The sequence below is a fragment of the Malus domestica genome, chromosome 11, assembly GCF_042453785.1.
Source record: "Malus domestica chromosome 11, GDT2T_hap1".
NCBI classification, from domain to species: Eukaryota; Viridiplantae; Streptophyta; class Magnoliopsida; order Rosales; family Rosaceae; genus Malus; species Malus domestica.
This window is the reverse complement of record NC_091671.1, coordinates 20,548,469-20,556,935: the sequence shown is the minus strand read 5'-3', so window position 1 is coordinate 20,556,935 and position 8,467 is coordinate 20,548,469. Positions and strand designations below refer to the sequence as shown.

Genomic DNA, 8,467 nt, shown 5'->3' with positions numbered 1-8,467 from the left:
GGATGAGAGTGAGACTCAATAAAAATACAAAAACCAAATTTTTTTGCCAATGAAAGAAATATACATGATTCAAGAGTAGCATTGTTCCAAACATCAATTTAAAAAAGTATTCTCTCAACAATTGATAGGGTTCAAAATGCTTTTCTTAATTATTCACCTTTGGTTTAAAGTTGTAGATTAAAGTTAAAGCTTTGTTTGCTTTTTTTGGTTGTGTTTTGCAACTTTGTTTGCTTTGTCGTTTGCCTTATTACCTTTCATGTTGGTGTTTTTTTGAACCGTGTTTAATTAAGTTGTACCGAAAAGAAAAAAGCCATTAGTACATCCCATACTGCAGCAAATATTAGAAAATACAGTGAACAATCTGTTGAATCCAAATCACAGAAATTCAAATGTATCATCTAATCAAATTAAATTCCTCTTCAATCGAGTCACCGCTAATCTCAAAGTATATGTAAAGCAAGAAAATGTATAAGCAGGTTACTCAAGAAATATTTGATTGACTTGACTCACTTCAGTAGACATCAGATTAAGTTATGATGAAATAAACAGCAACATGAAATATCAACTATCGAGTCTCGAGTAGGGTAAAAGTGTTTTCATTAGCTGAAAAAACTGTAACCTTGTTTACACAAGGATCGACTTTGTTGTCATCTAGATCCCTTTCACTGTAAGGTTCAAGCAATCCACTTTCACCACTCAACATCAGAACTGCAGCTGGCATGCTTGGCCTATCTGCCGGATTTCGTTGCACGCACACGCATAAAAGACCCACATGGATTGACCGCAAAACTTCATGTGGATTACTGGAGTCTCCTACTGATGTCTCGAGCATTTCAATGGACTTGCCTTCTGTGTATTAATTCCATGCCTAAAAGATCACAACCACCAATCGTACTGAATAAATAAAAGTACAAAAAATCAAGTAAAAACAAATGGAAACAAGGATTAGAGATCAAACAAGAATACTCGTATGCTTAGTTTGAATTAAGGATTATAGTTTTTTTTTTATTTGGTCTTTTTAATCTGTTAAATCAAGAAGTAGGGGTTGAACAAAGATATTTTAATCATAATCAAACGATAAAGGCATTCGAATATGTAGCTATCACAAGTCGAAAAAGAAACAAGTCGCTCATTCTATTTTCTGTTTGTATTGGATATCTAACTAATTAACAAAAAAATTAGCCTTTGAGCAATCAATTTACAGCTTTTGAGGTTGCTCTATTTCTATTCATTTTTGCCATGGAGCTCCTTCATTTATACATACAAACTCCAATGATCACAGTAGACGAATACTCAAACAAAGAAAGATAAGGATGCATCTCCCAAACGAAAATCTGAACCCAGATCAAAACAGGATCACGATGCAACGGTAAGATTATTTCCTGCAATTAAGCCCCATTATTCATGGGCTTCACACATATATTGCAATATGATTTATCAATCAAGAAGACAAACAACCCATGAACATGAGCCATTAGATGCAGGAAATTGAAGCAAGACCATTAGTTCCAACTTACAGTAGATAAACAAGATATTTTTCAGAGCATGATTCGTTTTAGTTAAACCCACCTTCTTTGCTCACTATGGAAAGGACCAGAGAAGAAGTTCTTGGACACATTGAATTCAGTTAAGTAGGGAAGATTACAAATGCTTGGAGACAAAGTGCCAGACAAATTAAGTCCATTGAGATTTATTATAGAAGTCACCTTGAAATCAGAACAATGAACTCCGGTCCAATTGCAAGGATTTGAATATGCTGAATATTCCAGGACACACACACACACCCAAAATCAGCATACCCATATGGAAGGACACACCTACACACACACAGTACATACATACATATAGACACATACAATCATAGACTATATACACATATCAATTATTAGATGAAATTCAACAATGGCAGAACAAATTATGATGAAATTCATATATATATCAAATCCACTCCAGTAAAAGCCCAAATTTTAATATCAAGTTGAACCTAAAAATGAAAACCCTAATTTATTTTCAATTGCCCAGATCAGTTATTGAAAAGTTTTCAAACCAAAACAACGAAGTCGTTCATAACCCAGTAATAATTTACCAGACAAAATCGAATTCGTTTCGTTCACGATCAGCAAAAGAAAATCGAAGAAGAAAATCGTCAGATTCGAAATTTACCTGACGAGGAGCAGAGGACGGCAAGCAGAACGCAGAGGAGGGCGAGGAGGACGAGGGTGAAGGAGTAGGATGTCTTCTCTCGCAGACGAGCGACGAATTTCCCTCTCGCTGGGCTTAGTAGTACCGTGAAAATTGGGGGTCCTCGCTAAGAACGCTTAGCGAAGGACTTTGTCTGAGCGAGTCCAGGTTTATCCCATTAAACTCAGTCCCTCTACCTACTAAACATGGGACTCACTAAATACTTAATCCAGTCTAGTCCAGTCCCACTTAGTGAGGCCAAACAAACGCCCCCTTAGGGTTTTGTAGCCATTCTGACATTTTTCTCTATTAATAATATTCTTATTATTTTTGTTAGTCTTGTTCATTTATTAATTGCGTACTCTGATATTCAACTTGGTATTAGAGCAGGTTAAATCACTCGGGAATTAATCTGTTTTGGGGTTGATATCGATTTGTTTGTTTGTTCAGTATTAGACTTTCGGTTTTGTTTTAGTTAGGGTTTTGTTGTTTGAAAAAAAAAAAAAAAAAGTTGAATCTGCCGTAACCCCACCGCTGCATCACCGCATCCAGGCCCGCCTGGACCACTCTTGCACCAGTACAAGATCCACTGCATTTGCACCAATTTGACTCGCCCTAGCTAGCCTGCATGACTCACTGTCGCTGCACCCAGAACATGTGTTTAGCCTGATCCTTCCCCACCATTGCGATTCACAACGATCCCCGCCGCACTGCTGCCTGCAATTTGGCATGATTGTAGTACGCAACACCGCCAAACGCAATCAAGTACCCCATCAAATTGATAGGTGTCACGGTATCCTTGATCACATACCACGAAAATGCAATAAAAAACAAGACTGGAGCGCTGGTTCAGCCCCTCCCCTCGCCTGAAAACCTATTTGGTTATGCTGCTGCTGCTCTCCGTTGGTGTCTGTCTGGTTCTGCTCTGCGTGCAGCAGAGCTGAGTTTTTTTTTTTTTTTTTTTTTTTAACATCCAGGCCAAAACGAGGATGAATATTGATTTCAAACTCGATACTTCACCCACTTACTCAGCGACATCACTGACCCCGTCGTCTCCGGCGTCTATTCTGGTGACGGAAGGCTAAATTTAGGGAAAAATTGCAGATAGAGAAAAAGATTGGGCAAAAGAGAGCGAGAGTGGGACAAGGCCTCTTAAATCCATCTAATTCTTTTGATACCTCCCCACCAGATTTGTTTTGTGATTGTTGCTCCATTTTTTTCATTGGGAATGGACAGCTTAAAGAGGAAAGAACGAAGAAGATGCATCTGGTGGAAGAAAAAAAGACTTTGTTTTGCGCGAAAGAAGGAAATTAAAAAGGTGAAAATTAAACCTAGGCCGTGAGATTTAAATCAAGGGCTAGGATGAATTGGTCAGCGTGGATCCGCAATGAATGATTGAGAGGGGATCTGGATTCGGTTATCAAGATAGCAAGAATTTGGATGTGAGTTTTAAAGATAGATGTTGGACAATTATTAGGCCATCTAAGTTAGTAAAAATTGGGTACTGACACTTTACCAAGTATTATCCTGTTGGCCATTTGTTTACATTTTTCTCTCTTAAAATAATGTGCTGATCCACCACTTCTCTTCCGGTCTTTCTCTTTTTGCCCTACTTGTTTGTTTACCCATCCCCCCCCCCTTTTTTTCTATTCTGACCCAATATTTTTTTTGTGGTTTATTTCTCTCCTCCTTTTTTTTTATTTATTTTTATTCCTGTATGTATTTTTATTTTCTTTTTTAAGACTTCCACTGTATTTATTTTAAACTCTCACATTATTTATAAATATTGTATTACTTTTTAAAAACAATGTAAACATTGTTTAATGCTTATTTTACGATAATTTAAATCCATCTAGGCTCCTGCCTAGATCTTGCCTAGGCACCAAGCTGCTAGGTCCCAGTCCGTTGTTTGACTAGTGGCCTTTTTGACAGCAAATAAAGAAGGAGTCAAATATATTTTATTGAATTTTTAATACATGGGTCCCATTAACAACCAATAGAATAAAAACTACAATTAATTTTGATTATTTTTTAATAGTTAATGTAACTCTAGGCCCAATAAAATAATAAAATAAATATTTGATACATCCATTGGAAAAGAAAAAAATTTAACACTTGTATTCAATTTGCCATATCAGCCATCAAATAAAATTTTGACATATCTTTACTAATTAATAAAACTTTTTTTGTCAACCAAAAGAGGGTGAAAAGACAAATTAATCTTCTATCAAACAAAAAAATTGATGGGCAATAATGTAATTTCATATGTACAAATTTTACTGTTTTTAATTGAAGCTTCACCTACATATGATGTTAAAATACATCATATATTAAAAATAAAAAATAAAAAACAAAAACCTCCCACTTCCCTCCCCCCACGTTCTCTCTCTCCCTCTCTCCTTCTCATTTTCTAAAAAAATATTTTCATACACACAAAGTGTGTAGGCAAATACTAGTTATATTTGACATCTCTTTTGAAGATACTCTGTTAAATTTCAATTTTATATTTAAAATTTACTTTCCTTATCCGTAACCCACAAAGGTTTAACGCCATCCTGGGTTTACTGCTGTTGATTGCTCCCTTGTTGCTTGTTTTGATTCTTCGCTTGATTCGCAACCCAAATTTTGGGAATTAGCGAAGCTCTATGTTGACTGATATAAATCATCAAGAAATTACCCCATATTTAAACTTTCTCCTTAAAAAAACCACGAACCGAAAATGAAACTGGGATGTTGATCCTCCATCCTTCTCATATTTTTGCTCAGTCAAACTTCCTCATCTCGACGAGAATGTCGGCTGCGCCTCGTTGGAGGAGGTAGGCACCTTTTGAATAACCAACCCATTAATCTTTGGTGCAGTTTGGGATTGAGGTGATTAAAAAGAAAATTGATATGAAAGTTTTTTTTGTGTTTGGTAAATATTTAGTTTCAGTTTTTTTTCTTCACAATTTTGGGTGAAAAAAGCTAAAAACAAGAAGCTGCAAAACCCAGCTTTGAAAAATCGGTTTTTTTTCACATTTGTTTTACATAAAAGTTTACCAAACACTATAATACTGCTTTTTTTTTTTTCAAAAGAATTTTTACAAAAAAAGTTTACCAAACACTCTATAGCTTTATTTCACAACCGCTTATTCTCACAACACAGCAAAAACAACTTTTTTTTCAAAGCACATCAATACCAAACCAGCCCTTTGTCTGGTGGATTAATGAGGTAGTGGCACACTTGTAAATAAAAAATTAATTTTTAGAATTGGCTGAGAGAAGGGGTTTCTGTTAGGGGCAAGGGCTGGAAACAAATTTATCTCATTTTGGGCTTTTAATTCAATCCATATGTGTTCAATGTTTGTGGGACTTGATATAGATTAGTTTTGTTCTTACCATTTAATATGAATCCCTTTTGATTAACTAATATTATAGGATGATTTTTTGTTAAATTAAACTCAGCTTAAGCCCTTTTTATTAAAGTTCTCTAAAATATATACATAATATTGACTCATCAGTACACAATTACTTATTGGTTGGAAAATTTTACCTCAACCGAATTGATCATGATGATGCATGTGATCAAGATGCATCTCATAAGCAAAAAATGACAATGAATAAATTGCTTGAAACTTGTGGTAAGCCATGAAACATTGTGTGCTCATAATTTAATCCCAAGTGGCATGAAATAGCCAACAAAACTTAGGACACTGTGCTTGTAATAACAAGCAAATTATATGATGACTATCTTGTAAATACATTTAGGTCAAATAATCCACATTTACATGTTGACTAAGATGGTCTGAGGACCAATTTTCTATGTGAGCACTACTTGTAAGGACGTGCACAATGCACTAGGTTAAGATGTTTAAGACTTGGCTTCTCCCATGCCATATCACACATATGGTGTTTGTGGAACTGATTTGGAGGCACTGTGTCTAGCAGATAAGCTGCCGTTTGTGGTACATATCCTTAGAATGATAGTGGTAAATCAACGAAACTCATCATGGAATGAACCATGTCCATCAAGGTTCAGTTTCTCCTCTCCAAAACTTTGTTATGTTGAGGAGTTCTCGGTAGAGTCCACTGTGATACTACTCCACACTTTGAGATAATCTAGGAATTTAGTGCTCAGATACTCACCCCCGTGATTTGATGTTAAGATCTTTATCTGTTTCCTAGTTTGCTTCTCGACTTCATTCTTGAATTCTTTGAACTTTTCAATGGTTTCTAAATTGTACTTCATAAGATACACATAGCCAAATCGAGAGGGAACGTCGGTAAATGTGATATAGTATGAGAAGCCTGATGTGGTGGACACCACACATATATGTGTGGATTAACCCTAGTATATCTTTGGCATGCTCTCATTTCCCAGTGAATGGAGATTTGGACATCTTCCCCAATAGAAAAGGTTCACAAGTGCCCATGTGGTCATTACCCAATGAGCTGAGATATCTGTCTTTTGACATCTTGTGAAGTGATTGACTATGAAGCAACTTTCTTTCCTATAGTCATGGTTAAGTCCCATTGGGATTTTGCTTGCTATAGTTGCATACCATCATTATGAGATATGGTAGATGGATGTGAAGACAGTTTCTGAATGGCTATCTAGAGGACGAGCTTTATATGACTCAACCCGATGCGTCTAAGTTTGAAAAGACTAAGGTAAACAAGTTTCAGAGTTTCGTTTATGCCTAAAAAAAATGTCCATATGGATTTATAATAGTCTGACACGTCATTGTATATCATGAATGACCATGTTAATCATATGCCATTATTTGGCCACTGAACTTCTGGTTCTTGACAAGTGTACACTAATTTGGAAAAATAAATTGACCGATATACAAATGGATATAACAATAAGCTCAATTAAGAAATTCATAGTAACAAATAATTTTTATAAATTAGGAAAATGTGGGAATACATAGACAACAAATGAAAAATAGAACCTCTGTATTCACAAGAGAGAGTGGATATTCCACACCTTGAGCTTTATTTTTTTCTTTGGGGGAGGAGAAATTAAGGTGTGTTTTCTTTCTTATTAGAGTGCCTATTTATAGGCGTAGAATTTAAATAGAAGGATGTTCAACTATTTAGGTAGTACTTATTGACTCAAAAGTGAATGTCCTCATAATAAATATTATCTATAACATATATCATTGTATTTTGTAATTTATGTTCCTAACAAGAACAACAACAACAACAACAACAAAGCCTTTTCTCACTGAGTGGAGTCGGCTATATAAATCCTAGAACGCCTTGTGCTCGGTTCTGTGTCACGTCTTCCATTAGATCCAAGTACTCTAAGTCTTTTCTTAGAGTCTTTTCCAAAGTCCTTTTAGGTCTTCCTTTACCCCTTCGACCTTGAACCTCTGTCTCGTAATCGCATCTTCTAACCGGAGCGTCAATAGACCTTCATTTCACATGTCCAAACCACCGTAACCGATTTGCTCTCATATTTCCTTCAATTTCAGCTACTCTTACTTTACCTCGGATATCCTCATTCCTAATCTTATCCTTTCTCGTGTGCCCACACATCCAATGAAGCATTCTCATCTCCGCTACACCCATTGTATGTACATGTTGATGCTTCACCGCCCAACATTCTGTGCTATAAAGCATTGCCAGCCTTATTGCCGTCCTATAAAATTTTCCCTTGAGCTTTAGTGGCATACGACGGTCACACAACACGCCGAATGCACTTTTCCACTTCATCCATCCAGCTTGTATTCTATGGTTGAGCTCTCCATCCAACACTCCGTTCTTTTGCAATATAGATCTTAGGTAGCGAAAGCGGTCGCTCTTTGGTACTTCATAAGAGTGACTGCTTTCGCTACCTAAGTAGACACTTATTTATATATTATTAATAAGGGTAAATTACATAGTAGCCCTTCAGGTTTGAGGTCTATTACAACCCCATACAACATCTTTAAAACATTTCACTTTCATACCTCAAGTACTATTTTATTTCAAAATAATACATCCGTTACATTTTCCATCCATTGATCTGTTAAGTGATGACGTGGCTGCCAAATGTGCGCCACGTGGCAAATTTTTTTTAAAAAAAAAACATGAATCTTCTAAATTAAAAAACAAAACAAAAAAAACCAAAAACCAAAATCAAAAGTTGAACCCACAACACACCTACACAACCTGCAACCCAGAAGAAGAAGAAGAGGAGAGGGAAAAAAAAAAAAAAAAACCCATCTTCATCTTCCCCGACCCCCCTTCCTTGCAACCCACTCCTTTATTCCCCCTCCTGTCTTCCCCAAACCCACCATGCACCCATCCTCTACCTCCT

General features: G+C 36.2%; 1 long non-coding RNA gene across 1 annotated transcript; it reads right to left on the bottom strand.

Annotated features, from left to right (window-relative positions):
• Positions 1-469: 469 nt before the first annotated feature.
• Positions 470-3,376, bottom strand: LOC139189370 (uncharacterized). The gene is made up of 2 exons (XR_011573279.1): positions 2,164-3,376; positions 470-868 (listed from the first exon to the last, which is right to left on the bottom strand). It is a non-coding gene; the product is annotated as an uncharacterized lncRNA (long non-coding RNA).
• Positions 3,377-8,467: the final 5,091 nt, after the last annotated feature.